Raw genomic sequence first — 27,987 nt, forward strand, 5'->3', positions numbered from 1 at the left:
TCCCCAGGTCGTTACATACCCTTGAGGGACCCCCTCCTGCGGCTTCTCCACATAGTAGATGCACTGCTTCTTGCGGATGTTCTCCACGATGAAGTCATTGCCGTATTTCTGAAAGAAGGAAGTCAGATGGATGTGATTTGAGAAGGCAGAGTGCACCAGCCGGCTCCGCACGATCGCCTTCTCCATGGAGAGCCGGTCCCCTGCCCTGCCCTTCGTCCTGTGCTCTGCTCTGCAAGATGAATCCCCTCACAGCCACTGCAGGATGACGACAGCAGCGAGCGGACAGAATGGACAGGGAGTTGGCCTGAAGTGCTGTGCATCCCGCTTCTCTGTCCGTCAATGCCAGAATCCCATTAGTCAATCGCTCGCCCGGGCTATCTAATGTCCTCGATTAGCTGATAAGCCCACCTCCCTGCCTTAATTCACAGTCCTGGAGTTTGGTCTGACATGACAGAATATTAATGAAGGCGCTCAGAGCTCAGCCTGCAACTTCCAATTCAAATCGCTACTGCAGTGTAACAGGACCCCCAGCAGAGACACATTAGGAGGTTTAATACTCCCATTTACCTGCTCAGTAAATTAGTATCCCAATTCAGCCCCCCCCCCAAATACAATTCATTAACAGCCTTCTGAATTTCATCTTAAGCTCCAAATTCAAATCACCACCGAGGTGGGACAGGACCCCCAGTCGATAGTCATAAGGCCGCTGACATGAACCACCCGGTTACACGGGTCACCCTGCCAGTCCCTCCCCAGCAGAGACAGACGACGTCAGCTACATGAGCCCCTTAAAAGGGGGCCCGTCTGCCTCGGTCCCATCCACACATGCTCACTCACACTCTCGCTAGACCCCCATATACGAGAAACTGGCAAAACGCTCTCGCCCAGAAAGTAAATGGGTACCCCAACCTCAGAGCAACGCTGTGCCACCCCTTCTAGCAGGGGGAGCTGTAACGTTACTGATGGCAGCTGGACTTTCATCTGTCAGCTTAGACAAGAAGTCAGCATTACAGACACACAGCAGGTCACGTGACACACATACACCCCCCTCCCCTTACTTTGACAGACATTGGGGGTCTCTCCCACAGCAATCACTTCACCACTATACAACATGCCATAATAAAACTCCATTGAAATCCAATCAATAGCCAAGTGTCTTCTGGTCAAACCCTGCAGGGGAGACCCCAACACCACGGACATATTAGTTAGTAGGTTAGCCACATTTATATGGCACTTTACATGGACAGTTGGGGAGCCACTACAACAGCCACCAAGGTGAGGCATCCCCCTGGACCTTTACATGAGTCCCACTTGCAGTAGAGGGGTCTCCTACGCCTCTCAGTTCAGCCCCCCAGTTCTAGTAGATTATTCTCCTAAACGTACATCAAAACACCATAAATAGAATGCCACTCGTGTGAGCCCCTCCACTTACACAGGCAGTAGGTCGCCACACAGAACTCCCCCACCGCACCCCACAGACACATCGGGTTTATCCCCAGCTTAAAAACAAACAAAAAAAAACCAAAAAAAAAAAAACCAAAAAGGTCACTCGCTGTAACCCTCAGCAGAAATCCCTCCTTGCAATTTGACACCCCCATTGACCTGGGCAGTAAATCTGTAGACCACCGCCCACCCCTACTAGAACACGCAATATTACTGAAGTACATTTGAGTTTGGCTCCAAAATGAAACCAGCAATGCATTGCAGCAGGACCCCCAGCTCATAGGCATGAGGCAATTTACATGCAGCCCCCCAATTTAATAGTTCATCTTCCAAACGCCTCTATACAGGTGCTTCCTCGGAAAAGAAAAAGTACCCCCACCTTACTTACAAGTAAAATGCGACCCATCCCAGCAGGAACACACATCATCTCCTACACAAGACCCCACGTACAGCAAGTAGGAGGCGAGTCTCCTAAATCTGCCCAACTCTACCCCCATATTGGGCGACTCCCATTTGGACAGCAAGTCAAAGGCATAGGGACTGAACAGACCATGTGACACCATTGCCCCTTACTTTGACATTACTTGTGCCCCCTCAAGCAAACATGTTGCTAGACTATTAACTATTAATGGCCGAGGTCCGATTTACTAATCTAAACTTATCATGACTTACAAACCTGAGTGCACATTAAGATCTCAAGATGCCGGTCTGCTTAGGATTCTAAGGATTCATAAAATAACAGTGGGAGGTCGAGCTTTTAGTTACAGGACCCCCTAAACTGTGGGGTGGTCTGCCTACTACTATAAAGAGATGCCCCTATGGTCTCAGCTTTCAAATCCCAGCTGAAGACTCACGACTTCAGTTTAGCACACCCTGACTAGAGCTGCTGATCAACTGTGCAGACTGCATCTCTGTTGTCAGTCATTAGCACTAAAACAGAAGTAACATGAGAGTTAGAGTTTATTACAAACCCTCCTCCCCTCTTCGGTTTCTCTTCTCGGTACTCAAATGTGGCACTTGGTGCCACGGCCCACCTGCCAAGTTGTTTTGCCTACCTAAAGTAAAGTCATCTCTGATGGAGGATCGCAGGAATCGTAGGGTAGAGGGGTCCCTTCATTGGATTGGCTGTCTCAGCTGTGGAATGGCCAATAGGGGGAGGCAGCTTGATGGCCGAGGTCTCCAGGACTCTAAACAAATCCAAGTCATATTATGGGATGTCATCTACTGTTAAAAAAATTACAAGTATGGAGCAGAATTTTTATTTTTATACTGTATTGAGGATTTGTTCTGTGTATCATATTGTATTGTACGGACCCCCCTTTTTCTTTTTGACCCCCACTGCACGCCCAAGCTACCTGGAAAGGGGTCTTTTTTTGAATTGCCTATCCCAAGGTTTCTTCCATTGTTTCCCTACAAGGGTTTTTTTGTCGTCTTAGAGAGTCAAGGCTGGGGTGTGTCAAAAGGCAGGGTCTGTTAAAGCCCACTGTGGCACTTCGTGTGTGATTTTGGGCTACACAAAAAAAAAATTTGTATTGTATATTGGGTCACTCCCAGAGCACACATTTTCCCCCCCATACCCCCCCCTTTTATGTAAACAGCAGGTCAGTCCCCAAACCAGCTTTATACCGAGAGCACACACACACACACACGGGTCAGTTTAGCATCATCAGTCCACCTAATCTGCATGTCTTTGAGAGGAAGCCAGAAACATCCAGAAGAAACCCACGCAGACACAGGGAGAACAGGCAAACTCCAGGCAACGAGCACCTGAACCCTGGCCTCCTTGTTGTGAGGTAGCAGCACCATCACCACTGCTACGCCACCATGTGGTCCTGTCCTGCAGCATGTGCTACTGAAATGGCCTGGAAATCCACCTTCAGCTCCCACTTCAGGTCAGTAACCGAATGTGGCAGGTCCCGTCCCCACCGCAGGCATTAGAACATCACCAATATTTTGACGAGAAAGGGCCATTCAGCTCAAGAAAACCCAAAATCTCATTCCTCCAAAATAACATTAAGTTGAGATTTGAAGGTCCCTAAAGTCCTGGGGTCTCATTTATAAAACTTTGCATGGATTTGAGCGTGAACATGTGCATACATCTAAAAACAGTAAAATGGGATTTATAAAACCTGCCAAATGAACATATCTATGAGATTTACTGTTTATTAATCACAAACGCGCACATAAAATGCTCCTCCGATGCCACCCTGAAGCATCCACATATGAAGCCTGCTATTCAACCTCCTACATATGCAATCACGATGCTGCAGAACTTCACTGGCTGGTAGGGCATCATGACGCACCTAAGACCCCACCACTTCCATTCAAGAATATCTGGCTGTGCTCTTCAGCTGTCCACACAAGTTCATGCAGGACATTATAGCGTCTCCTCTGCATTCTAGGGTTTGAGGAGAAGCAAAAGGCGCCAGTGTCTGAGGGGGTAGCTGCCGTCACCTGGCACACGTAATGACATGGATTGCTGTTACAATAAATAGTAAAGGCCATGTGAAAATCTGGGCCACGTACCAGTTCTACACCCCACTTCATATCCTCCTAATGAAGCCCCTTTAAATTGACTCTTTCGCCCACATGTTGATGCCCACTGCCCCACACACCTCACTTAGCTACAGACACTAAGTCCCATCAGCACCTTCTCCCACTGTTACAATGGCCACCAGGCCAGCCTAATCCAAGTTCAGGTCACTTATGTATGGCAGGCAGGGAGTGGACTTTCTTTATAAGATCCACTTTAGAAGGTCCTACTGAGGCCTGCAGATTTTCAACCATCAACACCGTTTTGCCATTTCACGTATCATCTCGTTTCACCCAAGGCAGTTCAGACTGGCCTGCATAGGACCATATATTCTACTGCGCCCCCTTGAGGCCAGAAACTATGGAGCAGCAGACCTCCTAATATTCAGAATGTGACGGCCAAGCTGACAAAAACTCACCGCTTGCTCAGTGTTGAAAGGCACCGGCTTTTGGCCGGCACTGGTGATCCTGACACGGCCGTCCACTTCATTGGGGTGAATTTTATTGACTTGCTGCATGGCGTGCTCTTGCTCTCCTTTTCTCTGGTGCACGTCTTTCAAAACGCTTATTCATTTGGCCTTGTCTGTGAACTTCTGTCAGCTGTGCACAAAATGGAGAAAAAGAAAACAAAGTGGTAAGCTCAGTGCCATGGACTGAACAACTTGACACACAAGACACCGACCAGCACACCCCAGAAACCTGAACTGGTCTGGAGTCGACTCACATCCGGCAGCCCCCACTAGAGCCAAAGCTGAGGACCCCTAAACACTGAACGTGTCAGCCTACAGACGACGCATCCAACCCAGTCTCACAAGGAGCGTCCTGTTCATTCATAGACACAAAAAAAATAATAAATAAATCGGGAGTGGTCTCCCCTAGACTTTCTCACATAGATAGGAGGATGGATATTTGTGGAGTCGACTACATTACTGTAACGCACTCCACTCAGGACCACCTGTGGAAAAATACAAAACAGCTTGATCAATTTGGTGTGCGTGACAAGAGCCATGCAGACCACTGCTTGCCCATGGTGTATGTGACAAGGGTCATGAAGACCACTGCTTGCCCATGGTGTATGTGACAAGGGTCATGAAGACCACTGCTTGCCCATGGTGTATGTGACAAGGGTCATGAAGACCCTGCGTGCCCAAAGTGTGCGTGCCAAGTGCTACTTCTTGTTTTAAGGTTACTATACAAAAAACCACAAGTGTGGACTCATCGAGCCCCAAACTAAGGAAACTAACAGATGTATTCCACCTGTAGATTTCTGTTAGTGCTGATTCAGGCTAATATTTTGAAATACTTGTGTAACTAAAGTCATAAGACGAAAACCAGGGCAGATGAAGGGCAGCTGTCCTAGGACTGTGCTTCTGTCATCTTACCCTTGCCTGATGTGTATTAATAAAAGATTTTTTACTAACTTTAATTATATCTCTCTGTCTTCAGTCACAAGAAACGATACTATAGAAAAAGTGTTCTGGCGCCCGGACGTGGGGCAGGAGACGGCCAGCTGACTCCTCGAGCGGGAAGACCTCAGCCATCTGTCTTCTTGAAGCAGACCGCCGCTACAGTGTACACCGGCAGCAGAGTAAGCAGCTCCGATAAAAGTTAGGACTGCCCTGTCCTGAGACGGCTCCTGCGCGAGGAGTCCCCGGTCTCCTTCTGGTACAACCACGGTGACTGAGAAGGATTTCCTGACAGAGCTGACTAACACCCAGGCTGGGGTAAGTACCGTCGGGGGTTTCCGTAAAAGATAGGCTGGAGGCGGGCTTGCTGTGGAATATAAAAAGTGACTGGGAATAGTAAACGGAAAAGAAATACCTTGTTTTAAGTCACTGCTGTTGGGAAAGATAGTATAGAACACTATCCTCTGGGAATTATAAAAAGGGGGATTTAGGACGGGATCCGGTGCGTGGCACACCCATAAACCCGGACAAATCTACTGGACAGAGGATAGAGCATAGAATAGAGGAAATAACAGTTTAATAAAACAAGGGGAAGAAGAAACAAGTACGTACTGGAAATAAATACTTGCTTTCGCCGAGCACTGTGACAGTAACTATAGGAAAAGCTTCGGTATTCCACTTCTGGGAATATTAAGGGGAACACTAGAAACGGGCGAGTGGCACACTCAGAAAAACTAGTAGTTCATTAAAGACAGAAGTGAGAATAGGACACGACAAGAGGGAATAAACCTGTCACAGCAATCGGGAGGAAAAAGCAAGGGAAAAATGGGAACACATAACAGCAAGCCTGCCAATCGGCACCCCGAGGGTTCGAAGTCCTTAATGTTAGAAGGTTTATTTTCGGAGGATCACCAGGCTCCACATACTGGTGGAAAAAAAAAAGGGTCCCCTAGAAACTCATTGAAAAGAAGACAGGATTAGATTTTAAGAAGGCATGCAAAAAGTGGAATAAGCAAAGTGAGGGGAGATGGCCACTGGAAGGACAGGAGACGCAAGTGAAATTCAGGAAATTAGAAAAATATTATGAAGAAATGCACAAGGATGTTGTATGTAGAAATGTATGAGGATGTTGTAACAAAGGTCCGAGTTATGTATGACAGATGGGAGTTGGTTATTAAAGATCGTAATTTAAAGGCAGTACAGAAATGAATTATTGGCTGCAGAAAGTTAAAACTAGAAGGAAAAAAAAAAAAAAAAATAGTTATTTATAGCTTTACAGAAAGTGCAAGCAGATTCAGGACCGCAGTCGAATGAGAAGCGGAAGAAGAGCAAGAAAGAAAAAAAAAAAACAAAAAAACAACAACAAAGACCCGTTATATCCCATACTTGTTCCTCCACCTTTCCTACACCATCCACATCCACAGCCCCCACCTTCTCCTCTGCCACCTCCAGCGCCCACCGCACCAGAATTTAAAGATGATCCCTTGGGGTCTGCTTTTTTTGAAGAATATCATTATGATCCCTCATTACACATTGATCCGGGGGATGACCAAAGTAACGTAATGGGTGCGGCAGGTGGGTTTCACGATCCTAGAACCTCCATTTTACAACGCACTAGAAGTCAAACCCTATTCCTTCAGCCCCCTAATCAAAACACCACCTTTCAATCCCCCTTAAAGTCCCCCAAACCCACAGGCCCCTTATTCGAGTGCCCCTGATTGAGATCCCAGAACCCCCCCCGACATGATTCAATGCAACCTGCAGGAGCTAATAACCCCACTACTGTAATGATACATCGTAACTGGGACATTCAAGAGCTGAAGGACGTTGTGTCCGAATTGCCTGATCCCAAAGTCATGGTGGGTTTAAAAATTCATAGAACAATTACAGCAGCTGTATGATAAGTATAAGCCCAATGCCGCAGAATGGACTCGGGTGCTGTGGAGAAAGCTTGGCACCACATGGGCCACTGTCAATCATGGACAGCATAACGGAAACCCAGTGGAACGAGGCGTTGCCTTGGGGCCAGGATGAAGGTCCCTTTATTACGCAATGGGAACATGTTAAAATAATATTAAGGACAAGTATAAGAAAGGCAGAGACTGGTCTCTTATCTCGGCTATGGACATAGGAATCCGCAGGGACCCCCCCAGCCCTTCTCTTCAACTGCCTTTGCTCACCCATAATTCAGAGACTGATCCATTATTGACTTTGCTGGCTGGTGAATGGCACTGAAACTGTTTTCCTCGTGGACACAGGAGCCACGCGCTCAACCCTTTCGCTGAAGGAGGTCCCTGCCTCAAGAGATTCTTCGAGTTCAGCTGCATTCCAGTGATTCCACTTTAACACACCGATTTCTTTTAAATCAGCTCTGTCCAGTTAACCTCTTAGGAAGGGATCTCATGACAAAACTTTCTCTCTCCATTTCAATGAAATGTTTCCCCACACACCATCCTTCTTAAAGCCCTTCACTCCTTTCCCTCCTGTCTTTTTCCCCCACTTACAGGTCCCTGACACCCTACATTGCACTGCTCAATATTTCCCTGTAGAAGTAGACACCTCCTGGCTGGAATCTTTTCTTTCTTCAGGTACCTGCCCTGAAACCCTTCACATTCCCTGTATCTTCATTTCCTCCACAAAAGCTGCTGCTTATGTTCATCTTACATATTCACAGAATATTTTCTATCTTGGTGGGTCAGTACCTCATATTTCTTTAGCTAAATCAAGCACTGTACATTGGGCGGAAATCGGACCATGGGTAGAACAATGTCTTAATAGAACAGACTGGTTACAGGTAGCATCAGGTATTTTTGATACCTCAGACCATTTGATAACTAAAGTTGTGCTCCAAACTGATTTTTAGTGCATTGTGCCGCACTTCCTTTTCTGTTTTTCATTGCAAACTACTTCCCTTCTTGGCTCTCTATGCTTCCTGATTCACTGTGGGCTCAGGGTAAGAATGATTATGGAAGGATAGCCCATTGTGAGCCTCTGGTGGTCTACCCGAAATCTTCCTTCCGCCCGCACCGTGCTCAGTATCCTCTGTCCCCCGAAGCAGAGGCTGGCATCTCCGCCGTACATTCTGATCTTGTGAAACGCGGTGCGATTATTCCGATTAGATATTCCCCCGTCAATTCCCCTATTTTACCTGTAAGAAAGGCTGACGGTTCATGGCGCTTTGTTCAAGACTTACGACAAGTGAATTCTGCAATCTTTCCTAGGGCCCCTATTGTTCCTAATCCTTCCACTATTCTTTCTGCAATCCCTCCCTCTGCTCGTTATTTTCCGTGATTGATTTAGCCAATGCTTTCTTTTCTGTCCCTGTACACCCTGTTTCTCAATTTTGGTTTGCCTTTACTTTCCAAAACCGCTGTTGGACATGGACTGTCATGCCTCAGGGATATACTGAAGCCCCTTGTGTGTATGGACAAGCGCTTGCTCAAAGTTTAGAAGGGTTCTGGCCAGACCGAGGTAGTACATTAATACAATATGTAGATGATATTATGTTATGCAGTACTACAGAAGACGATTGTGAGCAGGACACTAAAAAATTACTATTATTCCTGGGAGAAAATGGGCATAAAGTTTCAAAGGCTAAACTGCAATTAATTCAAACGACTGTAAAATATCTAGGTCATGACATTACAAATGGAACAAGAGCTCTTTCTAGCGATCGCATTACCACCATTCAAAATCTTCCTAGACCTGTCACAAAACAACAGGTTATGTCTGTATTGGGCATTCTAGGTTACTGCCGGCAATGGATTTCGAATTTCACTGAAAGAGCACAGCCATTACAAAATCTAGCAAACACCCCTGACCTTCCTCTTTCTGGTCAAGTGCAATGGGACGAGCAGGCTGAGAAGGCTCTCTGTGACTTGAAAACGCACTTCCTCGGCTCCTGCATTGGGCTTACCAGATTTTACGTCCATTCACTCTGTTCGTGGACGAAAAGGGGGGATATATGAATGCAGTTTTAACACAGTTACATGGGGATAAACAAAGGCCAAAAAATTGGATCCAGTGGCCGCAGCACTTCTGCCTTGCCTTAGGGCTGTGGCTGCCACAACAGAAGCTGTGCTAGCCAGTACAGATATAGTGCTCATGAGCCCCCTAACAGTAAAGGTGCCTCACGCTGTACATTCCATTTTAGTACAGGCTAAGACCTCACATCTCACTACTGCTAGGGCAATACACTATCAGAATGTACTCTGTACTCTGGCAAACGTCACGATTGAAAGATGCTCCACTTTAAATCCAGCCACCTTTGCCAACAGATAAGAAGGTGAACCGCATAATTGCCATAAAGAAATAGCAAAGGTTATAAAGCCTCGAATAGATCTACAGGAAACACCTTTAGAAACTGGAGAAATTATTTTTGTAGACGGATGTTCTTTGCGATTGGAAAACGGAACACCCTCAACTAGTTACGCAGTGGTCCAAGGGGACCGCCTGCTGGAAGCAAATCGAATTTCATCAAGTTTGAGTGCACAAGCAGCTGAATTAATAGCGCTCACCGAGCATGTCAGCTGTCTGAAGGAAAAATCATAACAATTTATACAGATTCTAGATATGCCTTTGGAGTCTGCCATGATCATGGGGCATTATGGAAATTGAGGGATTCAAGACCAGTACTGGCAAACCCATCCAACATCAAAAGTTAATCGAATCCCTCTTAGAAGCCATAACTAAACCATCAAAGCTAGCGATTGTTAAATGTCAAGCTCACACAGGAAAACAGGATCCTGTCAGCAAAGGAAATGAATTAGCAGACTACTTTGCTAAAAGGCTGCATACAGTAACACACCAATCTCTTTATTCCAACAGAGAAATGACCAGGACCCTGATAATCAAATTATTTCTTTACAGAGTGCAGCCACGGACATCGAAAAGAAAAAATGGTCCAAAGAAGGGTCCCTCTCTGATGGAGTCTGGACTCATAAGCAAACTAACAAACCTTTTCTCCCAAAGGCTTCTTTTCCAGGTATGGCAAAAATAGCCCATGGCCTCGACCATGCTGGGAAAGATGCCATGGTCGGGATGTTGAAAAACATTGGGAAGCTGTAGGCTTCTCTACATATGCAGAGCAATTCTGTAGACGCTGTGCATTATGTCAAAGGTTTAATGTAGGAAAAGGCACACAGGTAAGTCCGCCGTTACTCCTAACCCAATGGGTCCGTTTGAACACCTCCAAATGGATTTCATTGAGCTAACACCGTCTAGAGGTTACCGATATTGCCTTGTGATTGTCGATGTGTTCTCCCGATGGGTAGAAGCTTTCCCTTCTAAACACAATGATGCTAAAACAGTTGCTAAGGCACTAATAAAAGAAATTATTCCAAGATGGGGCATCCCGCAAAAGTTACAAACAGACAATGGTACTCACTTTGTGAATTCCATTATAAATGAATTAACCACCTGGCTGCAGATCAATGTACATCATTACTGCAAATATCATCCACAAAGTGGGGGTATTGTAGAACGATGCAATGGCACCCTAAAGGCTAAGCTTGCAAAAATTTGTGAACAAACCAATTTATCATGGCCAGACGCTCTGCCCTCAGCCCTAATGGGATTGAGGGGACGGACACACCGACAATTGGGACTATCGCCGTTTGAAATTCTGACCGGACGACCCATGCCCGTTGGCATGGTTATAGGAAATGTGAACCTGCATACCGTGGACAATGATCTTCTCTCTAGTCTTACAGGTCTCCGAGCGTCCCTGAAGGAAGTCCACGAGCAGGTTAATCAGGCCTGGAGAACCAGCCCTCCATCTGAAGACTCGCCGATTCCCTTGGGCACCTGGATTCTGGTTCGAGACACCGGAGGAAACATTGGCATCAGCCTAGGTGGAGAGGACCGTTCCAAGTTCTTCTGTCCACACCACACGCCGTAAAGGTTGAAGGATTGCCCGCCTGGATTCACGCTTCACACTGCAAAAGATGGCACCCTTAATATACATAATCTTATTGTTTTCCATTCCATTATCCACTTCACGGGTGACACTGACTTTCCAGGTGGAAGAAACTGCCTCATTCCAGGTTGATTTTTGTGCAATTGCCCCCTGTACTGGCAGACAGGAACAATGGGAATGGCCTGACAAATATGTTTGTGTAAGCTACCCTTGGTATGACTCTGATTCAGGTTCCTCCTCAGAGGACTCTGAATGTGGATTTTGGAGCGACGTGTTTGCAAATACAGGACCAAATGACTGGGGTTATGAACCTTGGCAGGCTACACAGTATGGCCTGAAAACTCGATTCTCTATTTTAAAGGGACACGCCCTCATGAGTGTGCCGAGAATCATTGTAATCCATTAATCATTACTCTGAAGAATCCTTCTCTGCATGATTCAGGAACTTATGTCTTAGCTGCATATGCAAGTGGTTATGATCCCCGAGGATTTTTTCAAATTAAAGGTTAGGACACCCGCTCTCTCTCCCTCGTCCCCCTCTCTTACCACTGTATCTCCACACGACGAAACACCCCTGGTTCAGATTTTGCATCTAAATACCTTAACCAGCACTTTCTCTGTGGAGACAGGCTATGGGGATCAAAATAGATGGTTGCAGTGGGTAATCTATTCAGCAAAACAGGTTAACTGTTCACATTGCTATGCTTGCGCAGCCGCACGCTCTCATTTAGCTACAGTCCCTTTCCCACTATCCAACATTTCTGACCCCACTGGGTTACCTTGTCTTCTCTACTCGTTTACTAACCCCAAAATCCCCACTAATTCCGATTGTGCTAATCTATCTTCCCTTTTTCCCCCCCACCTGTCATATGATTACCCCCATGTTTCAATCTCACGAAGGTAATTTCACATGCTTTAAATCAAATGGAACTGCTTGGGTAGGAGAATTCCCTTCTTCCTTCTGCTCCCAGACCTTCCATGTTGACTCCTCCTCTTTTAATTCCACTCTTTCAAAGTTTTTGCTTTCCCAAACTACCCCTAGGTCTGATATTTGGTGGATGTGCCGAGGTCAAAACTATTTGATATCTTGCCTTTCGATTGGTCTGGCACTTGTGCCCCTATACAGCTGGTTATGCCTTTCCGATTACTGTCCTCACCCTCTTCACACTCTCCGTATCACCCCTCTTATTCCCAGCTCTCCACTATTTCCCGCCGAACCCGTTCTCTCCCAGATTCTTCGACTAGTTTCTCCCTACACGGTCCAGGAGTATATATTGATTCCATAGGAGTCCCCAGAGGAGTCCCAGATAAATTTAAAGCCAGGGATCAGGTAGCTGCTGAGTTTGAGTCCATAATACCTCAGATCACCATCAATAAAAATGTCGATTGGATCAATTATTTGTATTATAACCAACAACGATTCCTCAACTTCACAAAAAGATGCTATTGATGGAATCCATGAGCAGTTGGATCATACCTCTCTAATGACCTGGCAGAACAGGTTGGCCCTAAATATGCTTTTAGCAGAAAAAGGTGGTGTCTGTGCGATGTTTGGAGACACTTGCTGCACCTACATTCCCAATAATACTGCTCCTGATGGCTCTATCACTCGTGCATTAGCCGGTCTCACTGCCCTTTCTAATGAACTTGCCGCTAACCCTGGCATCCCCAACCCTTGGGATCAGTGGTTTACATCCACTTTCGGGTCCTGGGGCCAATGGCTAAAGTCAGCATTTATTTCTTTGGCAGTATTCATTGTTCTTCTCCTTGTTGGCTGTTATATTCGCTATATAATATCCAAATATTTCACTGCTTCTATGGCCAAGGCCTATATGCTACACGAAGAACGTATACTCCAATTTGCTTCTTCAGTTTCCACATCCCCTTCCCTCTCTCCTCCTCCATTTCTTGCCTCCGCCGTCTAACTTTCCCTTATCCCTTGTCATGCACAGATTGTTCAAAAGGGGGGAAATGTGGAAAAATACAAAACAGCTTGATCAATTTGGTGTGACAAGAGCCATGAAGACCCTGCGTGCCCAAAGTATGCGTGCTAAGTGCTACTCCTTGTTTTAAGGTTACTACACAAAAAACCACAAGTGTGGACTCATCGAGCCCCAAACTAAGGAAACTAACAGATGTATTCCACCTGTAGATTTCTGGTAGTGCGGATTCAGGCTAATATTTTGAGATACTTGTGTAACTAAAGTCATAAGACAAAAACCCTATAAAAATTTGGCACAGCAACCCCTCAGGGCAGATGAAGGGCAGGTGTCCTAGGACTGTGCTTCTGTCATCTTACCCTTGCCTGGTGTGTATTAATAAAAGATTTTTTACTAACTTTAATTATCTCTCTCTGTCTTCAGTCACAAGAAACGATACTATAGAAAAAGTGTCCACACACCCAAAAAAAAGACATCAATCGATTACAGCAAGTGCAGAACGGAGCGGCCAGAATCTAGGAAAAGAAAATCCGAACACATCACCCCAGTCTTAGCGTCGTTACACTGGCTACCGGTGTCATTTAGACTTGATTTTAAAATCCTGCTTATGGTTTACAAAGCCTTAAATCTTCTGCTCCATCCTATATCTCAGAATGCCCCTCGCCTTACACTCCTTAGATCTTCAAATGAGGGTCTGCTTAGAATTCCAAGCGCTAAACTTAACAGAAGTGGTTAGGCAGCCCTCACCTAAAATTTGCAATAGCTGAACGATAGAAATTTGCCAGGCTAATATAGTGGAGCACTTTTAAAAACTCATTATTTTAACATGGCTTTCTCAGAGCTCCATTTGTGTGTAATCCTGATACTCTGTATACGCATTGAATTCTCATTACCATTCATGGTGGCTCCGTAATCCATACTCACCCCTACTTTCTCTGCTGTGCTTTTTCTGGTCTTCTGTGGTGGCGACCTGTGCCACCACCACCTGATCAAAGCACCGTGTCGCCCCTACATTGATGGATTAAAGGCCAGAAGACCACAGGACCATCATCATCATCAAGTTCTTCTGCGTGAAGTCTGAAAACCCTGAGGACTGATCGAGATCATTGATGGTAGGTAGAATGCCCAGTAGGGGCCAAGTGGTCTTGGACCCCCTGCAGATTTTGTTTTACCTCCACCCGTCTGGATTTTGTGTTTGTTTGTTTTTCTGCCCTCCTGGCCATCTGATCTTAAATTATTCTTTGTTACTTCGTATCGACTAATCTTATTTTTATATTTGTTTCCTCTTTCTTCATCTTGTAAAGCATAACGAGCTCCATCATTTGTTTGAAAAATTACGATAAAGGTTGTAGTAAACCACGAGACAATGGATTATGTACATTAAAAAGAACCATCAACTACAAATCAAATTAATAATACATTGAACAATTACAATAAAAGTAAAGTTGATTGGACTCTGCAGCTGCATGAATTAAAAATAATCGAGTAATCATTCAGGTAAAGAACCAGTTCTGCTTGATGGATTCGGCACAAAGGTTAATACAGACCTACAATTCTGGTGTAACAGCCACACACCAGATGTCATCCATCTCCCTCTCATTGCGTTTTTGAGTTATCGCGTTTACGCGCACACAGACGGAATTCCCAAAAAATGAGATTTTCGGACTCCGAGGTCTAAAGTGTCAAGATTCATCAAAATCTCAAAGTCAAATTTTGTCGTGATTACTATTCTTTATCTATGCTTCGTATACGAGAAAGTAAAACAAAATCCAAGCGAGGACCTTCTGGAGTGACCACAAGGCAGAGAAGGTTTTTAACACTGAAATCCACAACTCTTAATGGTTGTCACCCGACTCACTCCAAGCACTACAACTCAATTTAAGAGAAGTCCAGACCCTCTGATCTGGTAATCCTGGAGTCGGTCCATTCCGAGTGGACACAAATCGAGCAAAATGAGAGGAATGAAGCAAATCCTTAAAAGAACCAAAGAAAGCTTGTGGAGCAATGAAAGCACAAGTAGTTCTAGAATTAAATACCAACTGTCTTCATCGGTTAGGCCTGCATGGCTTCAAATTACAAAACTGGTTATTAAGAAGACCGAGACCACAGCAGACCTCCAGGACTGTAACCGAGTACTCCGCTCTATGGGTGCACAAAAATAAAAAAATGAAAAACAAATAAATAAAAAACACCCCCCCACACACCCACTCCAAGCACAAATTTGAACCCTGCAGCTTCCGAGTGACCCGTCGCCATTTGCTTCCACTTCGGCTGGTGATGCCATTTCAGAAATCCCCACCTGCATTTCATGGGACGTTAACAGTGACAACTTCCTCTTCCCGAGTTTCTGTCTTACTTGTGTAAATTGTATTTGTCATTAAACTGATTGCATGCCAGTGTCACAAAATTGGAAGTGACCCTAATAAGAGCAGCTTCGTTTAAACCGTCTGCTCCACAAGTAAACAAATGTTGCCAATCTGTGGAGTGAACCTGCAATGAAGCCACAAGTAGCAGCAGGTTTGACGATGCCCCCCGTTGAAACACGACTGTCAAAGGCTGCCAGCACTGCAGCTCCACGCCAAAGTCAATGTCACCTCACATTTTGAGGTGGGCATGTCAGATTTGCCGACCACAGTCACTAATCTCATTGCTGCACCAGGTCAGATTTCACGGCAGGAAATCGCAGGGCACGTCTACTTGACCGACCGAGTTCAGACTATCCGGCACAGTCGTGCTCCCCCCTTTCATTAACTACCAAGAGCAAGCCAACTGACATAACAGGCTCTGTGCGAAGGGTTAACAGCTGCAGGGTGGTCAACAAGCAATCCCTGCCCACCCCAAAATTTGTCCAGGTACTTCAGTCTCAGGCTAGCAGATAAACGAGCCTCTTCTCTGTTTGTGGGGTCCAAAGCGCTCATCAGTGGCGGACTGACATTTTGGGGCCCTGAAGATTCAATCAGCAATGAGGTGAAGGTAACCACGGTGATCTTCTTCAATGACATTGTTACCTGACCGACTGCCACTAATTTGTACAGTTTAATCACTACATCAGAGTTTTGACTAAAATTGCTGTGATTACACCATTATTCATTTTTTAAAACCCTTGTCATACTGTAAACACTCAACACTTTTCAGAATTGCCAACTAAAGTCACTTCTGTGGGCCCCGAAGCTTAAGCTTCATTAGTTTCATAGATCTGCCCCCCGGACCCTCCGCCGCGGCAAGTTCAACAGCAATCTCTGCCCTTTCTTCTTCTAACCCACCCAACCAACACGCAGACACGTCTGGAAAGGCACTTCAATCCCAAGACATCCGACAGATTCGGGAGGTCCAAAGCCCCCATGCTGCCTGATGGAGCCGACGCTGTGCTAAGGATTATGGGCTCTTATTATTATTATATTATTACCACACTTACAGTATATTAACTTCACCCGTACAAATCTTATAATCGATATAACCCACTTCCTATTGTCCAAATGACTTGAAATTTTGCACACTTACTTCCGATGACAATACATGAATCAATAATCAGTTTCAATAATTGATCAAGTAATCCACGGTAATTAAGAAATGAAATTTTCATACGAAGAATAGTTCAAGATTTCACCAATGGGTGGAGTTAGTAACGGATAGAAATATTAAAGGAAGTGTTAAAATATTGGATTACAAAAAGCATCTACTAAAACAAACCCAAGACTAAAAAGTTGAATGAGTGGAAATAATATATATATATATTTTAAAAGCCACACTTAAATTACAAACTGTACTTAAAAAGTAAAAAAAATAAGTCTCTCATACATCACTCGTAAAATAAAAGCGTGGGCGCTTTACATCAATCAACATTCAAAAAGCACTTAATCTTAGCAAAGGCGTCCACGCTTTTATTTTACAAGTGACAGAGCCATGGACACTGTGAGAGGGACTTTAAAGTCGCAGTGCTTATGGGCAACTTCAAAACACAGCAAGAGAGAAATGAATGGGAAGTTAAGCTCATGTTAAAATGTAATACATTACAGCATGGCTTGAACAGAGACAAGAGTTTTATAGCCAGATATGAAGACAGTTTGCATCTCTCAGACTGACAGACAACCCGACTACAGATCTGCATTGTTTTGAAAAACTCCTCACAAACGTCAAAGGACTTTGTTGGACAGTCATCTTATCTAAAGATCTTGACCAGACATTGTTCTTCTATCTCCTGTTAAATTAATCTTAGCCTGAATGAACCTATTAATTTTTTACATTTAAGAGTTTTCATTTAAAGATTTTCCATTGGTGTTTCTTGTCCTAGTGTGTGGATATAAACACAGGAAACTTCAGTTTCTGTATCACATCTCGCCTGAAGAAGAGGCCTGAGTTTCCTCGAAAGCCTGCATATTGTAATCTTTTTAGTTAGCCAATAAGGGGTCATTTTGCTTGGCTTTTCTCTACATTCATAATGGCTAACACGGTACAACACCCGAGTACTACAGACAAGTGATGTATGAGAAACTTATTTTTTTTTTACTTTTTAGTACACTTTTTAATTTAATATAAGTGTGGTTTTTAAAAAGTATTTTTTAAATATACATTATTAAATATGTTAAAAACACAAGACATCAGAAATACGAGCGGCTCTCCTGATGAGCGTTCATTGGTTGCAGTAGCCCAGCCAACGGTGGGCGTGGATTGATGATCGCCCACCCAATCAATTTTCAAATTCAAAATATATGCGGGGTGGACAAAAGCAGGTTTCCAGTTGTGTGTATGCTAAACAGTTTCTTCTTGTGTTATTACTTATTTATTAGTCCTATAATACTTGTGCTCTCTTCTTATAATTGATGTTATTAAAGTGTGCTCGAGTGTAGCATTCATGACCTGCGCGTCCTTTTCCATATGAACAACTGCAGGCCTACTTTTGCCCGCTCCTGTATATGTAAAATAGTTTGAATATTTGTTAGTATTATTCGTCATCCACTATAACACATATAAATATATCAATATTTAATTTAGGTATTCTATGACCACAGCCACATCCAATCAACAACATCAACAAGATTTATTTCTATAGCACATTTTCATACAAACAGTAGCTCAAAGTGCTTTACATATTAAAGAATAGAAAAATGAAAGACACAATTATAAAACAAAATAAATCAACATTAATTAACATCGAATAAGAGGAAGGTTCAATGGCCAGGGGGGACAGAAAAAACAAAAAAACTCCAGACGGCTGGAGAAAAAATAAAATCTGTAGGGATTCCAGACCATGAGACCGCCTGACCAGTCCCCTCTGGGCATTCTACCTATCGTTTGTCAATCACATTGGCATCGGCTGAAACACCTCCAGGCCTAGAACAGGGCTGTCGAACTCCAGGCCTGGAGGGCCGCAGTGGCTGCAGGTTTTCATTCTAACCGTTTTCCTAATCAGTTTTTACCGCTCATTAACTTTTTTCCTTTCATTCTAATAGCCCTGTTTTTAAGGATTCAGTGCTCTGAATTAATTATTTTCTTCATTAAATGACAGCCATAAAGAAATCAAATGTGAAACAAGTCAACAGTTAACCAGTTAAATTGGGGCTTTAAACTCCAACTCATTTCACTCCAACCAGTTTCTTAATGAGAAGCCAATGCCTGCTGTTAATTTAACTCGTTCTTTAATTCCACGGCCTGTTGCTGCTCTCATTCTGACACAGCAGACATTTCCATAACTGTTGATTTTCTATTTTTTCTAATAACATTGTCCAATAGTTTTGGTGATCAGCCTTACTGAGACCGTCACCTTTCTTTAAATTTCAGATATTGTGTGACGGGCACAGGTGAGCTGGTCATGTGGTGGCTTGTTTTGTGTCTCATTATTGTTTGGCTGCTAATTAAGAAGAGAGACAACTAAAAGGTCCCGAGTCAAGTTAATTAAAACTAAAGCAAAAGTTAATTAGCAGCAAAAACTGGTCGCTAATGAAGAAGATGGTCAGAATGAAAACCTGCAGCAGCCACTGCGGCCCTCCAGGCCTGGAGTTCGACACCCTGTGCGTGTGATGTTAGGGGTCCACAGCTCGCTGAGCAAAGGCCATTTAAATAAATAATCACCGCGCTCGCGGCTTCACGAGGGGGCGTGTAGTCGTCATAGCAAGCCACGGGGCGATCTGCGGTGTGGGCGTTTCTCACCGAGTGCACAGGCGAGGGACCGCCCACATCCGGGATTGTTCCCGTGGCTAATGTGCTGCAGCTGCTATGGCCCCTCGCAATATAAAAGAAGCACGAGTTGATTCGAAGAGAAAAGGAATAAAACAGAGAGATCAGAAAAACGAAAGAAAAAGAAAGGATGGAGGAAGCAGGAAGTGTGCACACAAGTCGGCGCAGGAGAGCGAGCGGGAATTAGGCTCACAGGCAGCTGGACAGTGAGCCCCAGCGGGGTGTTTGGCCGACACCCGTGGGCTGTAGTTAGTGGTCGCCCCCGCCGAGCATGTTTGGAAGAGCAGAAGTGACCGGAAGGAGGATGACTGGCCGCGGGAGTCGGGAGGCTTGGGCGGTAAACTCCCTGGCGTGAGCGTCCTGGTCGTCAGGGAAGCCCAGTCTCGGTCTGGAGGGATCGGTAGTGGAGAGAAGGTCAGCTGCAGGTCGAGTTGTGAAGCCTGGACAGGGAGAAGCAGGGGAGTCCCCAGTTAAAGGAAGACACCGGGCTTGTTGTTGGTTTTTAAAAGGCTGCTTCTGTAGGAACATTTTAACCTCCGGTTTGAAGGATCGTTTTTGTATGTTTTTTAACCTCCACATTTCTTTTACCGATTTATTTAATTATTTATTTAATGACCGTTTTTGAAATCACTGCACTACTTTATTTGAACACGGTTTTCGATGGTCTTTGCACCTTTTGAATCATCCCCTTGCTCAATTGTTTTTGCCTCCACTGTCGAGCTCATCGGTGACATTACCGATGGTGTTGGGTTCAAGGGCTCCCGAACAGTGATGGGAGCGTGGAGCCGAACCCGCATCGTCAAGGTGCACTGTTGGGTTTAAGTAAATACTTGGAAGGAAAATGAAGAGAAAACTGAGTATTGTTCATCCATTTTAGACTTCAAATCATTTGAATATCCTTAGAAAGGGGGAAAAAAAAAATCTAGGATACGAGACTGGCCTGACAAGCCATGAAGTTTCATTTCAAGACGCTTACAGGCTGAAAGCAATCGTCATGTATACCTCTCCCCATTTCTGACTGAAGACCAGCGACATAACGCAGGCTTTAAATCAAGTAGGACGCACATAATGCTGTGATTTCACCAGAACGAAGGCTAACAACACTACTTGGCTAGATACGACTACTCTGGAGGTTTTCAAAAGGCTGTATCCATGTTAGTTGGATCTTGTATCGCACAGACTGTGGAGATGAACACATGGCGAGAACTGCTGTTGAAATCACTCGTCTTTCTTGGAGAGGTCGGAGCCCTCAAAGAATCTTTGGCATGAATACAAAATTTGTATTTATTTACAACACCAAAGATTAAGTAAGGAAGCATCTTAATTTGTGAAATCGGGCGTTTCTCAGCTAGATTTGCACAAAAAACCACAGAGGCCACAGAACAGTCAAACATCCATGGCCTCATATATTCCAGAGGAGAACGTCCCAAATCTTATTTGTCTTTGCAGTTCAAAGAAAACCTTTAATTTGCATTTCTAGTCTCGGCTCATTTTGGGTTTTCAAAACAGCTAAAAACATATCTGGACCCCCGCGGGCCACGCCACCGTTGGAAAAAAACATCAATGCAGAACTTGAGAAAATAGCTGTGGGAATATTTGGGATTTGCAAGGATGAGGACACTCGCCACCCACCAATGGGCATTGGGATAGTTAGACGGCATGCAAGTGCGAGTGCTGAACAGGTTCACCCCCATCGCTGCTGTGCCACTCTCGGGTCCGATGTATGCCCTCAACTTGGAATGACCAACGGGACTGGAGCGTAGCTGTTGAAGAGATTCAGAAGGTCATCTTGGCACAAAGAAGATGTCAAGCAAAGTGCGTGGACTGAGAATTAGGCTGCTGAACCCATAAGCCTGGAAGGCGTCAAGCCGCTTAGTGGTTTCTGCTCTTCCTGTCTCTTCTCTGTTTCAGGATGTCGCCCTTAGATTTTGATGTTGGTTAACTAAAAACACCGATTCTTCATTTTTAGAAACTTCTGCACTCTGATGTTTGCAATACAGTAATACTTATTAATATCCAGACTCGACAAAAAAAATCAGAGGTTCAGTGCCTGCCGTTCGTAGACTGCCTTCCGTTTGGTTACATTGGCCCGGTTTTTATATTTTTTCCATAGTGGATGATAATGTTAAGGCAGCGCTCGGATTTGTGTAAGACAACACTAAACGTACTTTTATTTTAAAAGTCCGTATTTTAGACACGGTTTTGTGTCAAGTGTATATTACAGAAAGACCTCGGTTTGAAGTTAATTCTTTTAAAATGCAACACTTAATCTTTTGTAAAATCACTGTGGTTTGCAGAAAACATTTTGTTATATTTACAACTCGATTTTAAAATTGAAAAGGATTGCCTCTTTTTGGAAATTTTTATGAACAAACGTTTATAGAATTAATTTAATCCGACTCCTTTTTTTGGATATACCATAAAAAACATTATATAATTACTCATAAAATATTAGTTGAATTAAATTAAGAATCGGTTTTGGGGAGTTTAAAGAAATATGCAGGTTTAAATAATAGATTTAAGTTCAACTAATAAGAAAAGCTTTGATTAACCAAACTTAAAAAAAATTAAGTGTGAACAATTGAAGTACTTCATGTTGATCCAACGAGATCAGTGATGCCAGGGCCGTTTGAAGGAATTTGGGGGCCCCAAGCAAAGTGGACATGGAGCGAGCCCCCCGCGCTGGCACACTGGCACGCTGGCACAGGAACCGCAGCATAGCCATACAGTTTAAATTCACTCACACTTTATATAAATAAAAAAGGTTTACAGTGCAAATACTGCTGTTGCATATAAAGTGCATAAAATTTGAACATTTTCAACAATTGAACATTTGCAAAAAACACCAGTGTACAAATAAACAATCATTAATAGAAGGTAAATTGACAGTTAATTAATCTTTAGTCTTTAGCTATGCATTTACTGAATGAGCACTGTGCAGCTGTTCGTCCGACTCTACTGTATTTTATTTTATTTTTCTAAACTGTTTTAATTATATATTCTTATTTCTTTTTATTATTTTAATTTCTTCTCTGTAAAGCACTTTGAATTGCCATTGTGTATGAAATGTGCTATATAAATAAACTTTTTACTGTTAACAAACAATGAAATGATAATTAAATGTTTACTAATTATTAGTAGTGCTGGGAGTCGACTACCAATGCTTAAAAACATCCCAAGCTAATGTTTGATGCACAGAATTTATTGTCGGGTCTTCCAGCAACCAATGGCCCTCGGGCTGGGGGTTGGGAGGGGGGGGGTTATGTATTTTAACGACCACCGATTAAATAAAAAGCGGGCGGCGGACATCAGAGGATTACCGAACATGGCGGAAACCGAGAGCGGTGCTTACCTTCCGGCCGATGGTAGAGATTTCAAGGTCCAGAAGCGCTTCGACACACAAAGATCATCAACGAGACGAAAGGGGCCGCCTAATGGACTGACTGGTGTCGAGTATCGCCTCACCGGCGCTCCATTATGTTCGCATTAAGCACTTGGCTAGGCAGCCCGTCAAGTCCCCAAAGCGCTCTAATGCTCCTCTAAAATGTTTTACAGGTCCGTAATATGATCTTCAAAATGTGCCCGGGCACTTAGCCTCCGTGCAGTGGCTGGCAACATGGGATTCCAGTGCCAATGCGTAACTTGAACTTGTAGCCTGTAAACGAGGGGCATGGGGGTCCACTTTGTTATATATAGCGCCTTTCATTTGCCTAAATATATAGACCAATGGTTCCTAAACCTTTTTTAAAAGTACGACCCACTTTTGGGCGAGTATTTTGTTTGCGACCCCCGTAACCTCCTCTCCTCCCCCTCCCGCAATCAACCCCATTCATAAACGAAGAGCAGCGGAGTGGCGATATAACGGTTATGAAATGATAGAAATACTGGCGCCATTTGTGACCCAGTAGCCCAACTTATTGATTTTTCTTCTTCAGATTTCCCGGACCTTCCATCTGAGATTCGAGAAAGCGCGTGCTAGTTATTTTTAATCAATGCGTCGTCTTCTGGAAATTTCAATTCGGCTTTATTTCTATCAGCAGCGAAGCGCAATGACGTACCGTTCTCAAGGTGCGCGCTGTGCTGTTGAGCGAAACATACGAGCCATCCACTCATTTTGTTAAATATATATTTAAAGAGATCATTGGAACCTTCTATGTCTGGCAGTGACGAGAATAAAAAGAAAAATAGATTGTACAGCGATGAAGATCTCAGATATGGCTTTACTGGTATGTCCGGAGTTTGTCGAAACAAAATCTGAAGCCGTTAAAGCAACTCCGACATTTAAATACCAAACATTCAAAAAAAAAAAAAAAAAGACAGACAAGCCAGCTTGAAAGAAAGCTAAACTCCCTCCACAAGGAGCAGGCCATTCAAACTCTAACAATGAAAAAGCATAACCAGTAAGATCTCGAGTTGCATTTCGCATCGCAAAAGCCAGTAAGCTGCAAACTGCCGCCGACAAAATCGGATTTTACGCGCAGCTGGTGATAAGCTGTAAACACTGTAAAAAAATATATATATATATAGTAAATTTAACGTTAAAAATACTGCAAACGGTGAAAGTAAAATGCCTTTTTTGAAAAAAAGGGACGTTACCTTATGTTCTATTGGAAATTACCTCTATATCTTAAACAATACTTTTTTTTTTTTTTTACAGCCATGTTCTGTAAAATAGATATTTTTCTACCTGCAAAATATGCTAAATACCGTTTACTGATGCATTACAATTACACTGAAAAAAATCTGTTAATTTGAGTGTAAAACTTAAATAGCGAAGGTAAACAATAACTGAAGCGCTGCTTCATGACGCCGACGTTAGAATATTTGCATAAGGACACGCCCCCTTTTACCGTACTGTTCCTGGTGAGCCGCATACCTTTACAGTACCACAGAACAGAAAGAAACACACAAAGTTAGCGGACTTATTTTTCCCTGCGTGCTGAAGGTTTTTTTTAAAGGTGATGGAAGCTGATTTATGGTGCGTTGTATTCGATAAGCTGGCAAACCTGTGGGCCACCAAACACCGCAAAAACAAACTTTACTTCCCCACCGGATAACGTGCCGTAACTTCCTTAAACATTGAATTGTGTATAATTAAATGGCACAAGTTTGTTAATTGTTATTTTATTGATACAAACTGCGTGCACGGGTTTGACCCTGACAGTACTTTCTAATGGCTTGTTGATTGGCATATTTATTACAGCGCATGGATTTCTGGTTATGGTTAAACATTCCCTTCTGTTAAAATGTGTTGTAAAGAAAAAACAAATAAAAGTTATTTACTACACAGTTATACCGTAGACCTAAAAATAGTCACCTTATTTATTACGGTAAAATTGTGGCAACCCAGCTGCCAGTATTTTACCGTAAATTTAACATTTGATTTATTTTTACAGTGAAGGGCTGATGAAAAAGATGCAGATGAGCTCAAAACAATAGCTCGCGCTCTCTCTCCAGTAATACGACCCAAAGATTAATAAATGATATGGCAGAAGATACGTTTTACTTATAAAATTTGATTTTTGGTCGACTTCAATTAACAAAAAGGACATGCGATTCATTAAGGTGCATTCAAGAGATCGTGGGAAATGTAGCCGCACTGCAAATAATAATAATGTTGAATTTACGGTAAAGTACTGGCAGCTGTGGTTGTCAGACTTTTACCGTTTAAAAAAAAAAAAAAGTGACACTATTTTTAGATCTGCGGTATAACTTTGCAGAAATAACTTTTTACTTTCCCTATACTTCGTACACGAGAAAGTATTGGAATCCTCCAAAAATTCCATTTCGATATTTGGATGAATCTCGACGTTTTAGACCTCCCAGAGTCCGTCTGTCTGTCTGTCTGTGTGTATAAACTCGATAATTTGAGTAAGTAATCACTTCGGTCAATCAAATTGTGCATAGGTACAAAATGTAGATTTCTATCAACCTTTGAGCTATTTCCGCTAACCGGAAGTGTTATTTTATTCATGCAGCTGCCGAGTCCGATTTCTTCACCTTTATAATTATCAATTATATCATTAATTTATTGTTGCTGGTCCTTTAATGTACATATTATAAAAATTTAATCATTGTCTTGCGGTTTACTCCTCTTTATATCCATTCCCATATCCGAATATACGAGAAAGTCGAGGGGAGACCACTCCCATTCTCTATCTATCCATCCATCCATTTTCCAAGCCGCTATATCCCAACACAGGGTCACGGGGGTCTGCTGCAGCCATTCACAGCCAACACAGGGCGCAAGGCAGGAAACAAATCCCGGGCAGGGTGCCAGCCCACCTCAGGGCACACACACACATTCTACTTGAAGTGACCGTTTAATCATAACCCGATATACATGCACTATAATAAATATGCCAATTAATAAACCCCAGTACACAGATCGCATCAGTAAAGTGATAACAACCGATAGCAAGCATGTCTCACTTAATTATACACATTGAAAGGATTCAGTGTTTAAGAAAGTTACGGCACGTTGTCTTTTGGAGAAGTAAAGTTTGCTTTGTGGTGTTTGGTGGCCTACTGGTGTGCCAGCTTATCGAATACAACCCACCATAAATCAGCTTCCATAACCTCAAAAAAACTTCAGCACGCAGGGAAAAACACGTCCGCTAACTTCGTCGAAGTTTCTCTCCGTTCTGTTCAAAGGTATGCGGCTCACCAGGAACAGTACGGTAAAAGGGGGCGTGTCTTTATGCAAATATCCTAACTTCGGCGTTACGAAGCAGCGCTTGACTGTTTTACGTTTTACAATTGTTTACCTTCGCTATTTAAGTTTTTTACACGGTAAAATTAACAGATTTTTTTCATTGTAACTAATGCATCAGTAAACGATCATTTCTTTTCTTGATAAGACACTTTACATTTGTATAGTAAACCTCAAATTGCTACATAAAATTTAAACAAAAACACAACAAGATACAAACCAAGACAACACAATAATTTGAGGCACTTTTGTTAATATGCTTTCCTAAACAGAAAAGTCTGTTTTTTTAAAAACGGCCCACAATCTGCTGTGCTCTCAGGCTCTCAGGTAGAGCATTCCAGAGCCTTGGAGCAGCAACTGTAGCATAATTTGAAGGTAGAAAAAGAAGGATTTTACCGAACTTGGCTGTAAAAAAAATAAATACATTTGATATACAGTAATTTTCAGTAGAACTTAAGGTGATTTTTTTTCAGAAAATGTCTTTTACTTTCACCATTTACAGTATTTTTTACCATTAAATTCCCTCACTTTTTCTACAGCGTGTTTTAGATGGTAAATTCCGAGCTCGCACTGTGCTGCTATCTCAAGCGACCGTATGAACCCGAGCCCGAGCCTCTTCTCGCAGCTTCCTCCGCCCGTATTCTGAAGCGCACTTGTTGAAGAGCCGTCTCTGATTCGATTGCCCCCATCGCCCTCGATACCCCCAGTCTTTAGCTGCTTGCCCGAGCCCAGTAACAAACCGTTGACCAGCCTCACGTTGATTTTGTGTCAGTTGGTCGAAAGCTTGCCTTTCAGAAGTCGCGTTCACCTCCACGGAGCACCACGTAAGTGCTGAACGTAATCCGCCGGCCCTGCGGTAATTTCTAAAGTTGAACACACATCCTGCACATCCGAATCCGCGTGGTGCAAAAGTAGCGCCCGTCTCCGGTCTCTTATAAGAAGTTCTTTGCCATCCACGAACGACTCAAACGCGGCTCCCCGTCGTGCCCAGCGTCGCACTCGGATTTCAGTACCGATGTTTCTATCTCGAATAATAACTCAACTCGCCTTTCAGTGCGAAACCCGACCATTTAGCAAAACGCTCGTCACCAAATGTTCAGTCCTTGCCTGCCTGCCAAATTGAATCACCGGCATCAGAACACCGGCTCATACTTGAGCGCAATGCATCTTTTATATAAGGCGTTAATACACGCCTTCATAAAGCATTTCTGGTTTGATTTTAGAAATTCTGTCTCGACACCCCCAGCTCTTTATTGAGACCCCCAGATCAAGACGGCTAGCACTTCGGACACTTTTTTCAACGCCCCCTTCTCCGGCGACACTCACTTCAGGTGGCTGCCGGGATTCCCTTCTTCAATTGTAACCGATTTTGTAATCCGGAGCCAGTTCTCGAAATCCGAGTCCGCTTCACACCAGTAAACTTTAAGGACAGACTGAGATTTGCTGCCGAACTTTTTAGCTTCAGCCGGTTGCTGCGGTCGATGCTTCAGGGAGTCGTTTCAATTTCAGGAACCTCACGCGGCGGCACGTTTTTCCTTTGGGTCCCGTGGCGTTTACGAGCGCATCTTCCGACTTAAAGCGCCCTAAGCATGGATGTCAGTGAGGCGCAGTTGGTCGAATACACTAGGGGCTTAGACGCACCTCTCCCGGGAGGGATTGTTACCGGGAGACGGGCGGTAACCGGAGCCCTAGAATAAAACTCCTTTCGGAGAGAGCGCAGGTGTGCTGGTGTGACGTCGACTGTTAGCCTGGAAACAGGACAGGTCGGGGAAGTGCATCCAAAACCAGGGGGAGGCGCTGTGCCCATCGCGGATTGGTGGAAAGTTATTGCAAGCGGCGATGAAGAGTGACGGAGTGACGAAG

General features: G+C 43.7%; 1 long non-coding RNA gene across 1 annotated transcript; it reads right to left on the minus strand.

Annotated features, from left to right (window-relative positions):
• Positions 1–17: 17 nt before the first annotated feature.
• Positions 18–27,986, minus strand: LOC120531919. The gene is made up of 3 exons (XR_005634180.1): positions 27,451–27,986; positions 4,395–4,575; positions 18–108 (listed from the first exon to the last, which is right to left on the minus strand). It is a non-coding gene; the product is annotated as an uncharacterized LOC120531919 (long non-coding RNA).
• Between the last annotated feature and the right edge of the window lies 1 nt (position 27,987).

Source organism: Polypterus senegalus, chromosome 6, assembly GCF_016835505.1.
Source record: "Polypterus senegalus isolate Bchr_013 chromosome 6, ASM1683550v1, whole genome shotgun sequence".
In the NCBI taxonomy this organism is placed as follows: domain Eukaryota; kingdom Metazoa; phylum Chordata; class Cladistia; order Polypteriformes; family Polypteridae; genus Polypterus; species Polypterus senegalus.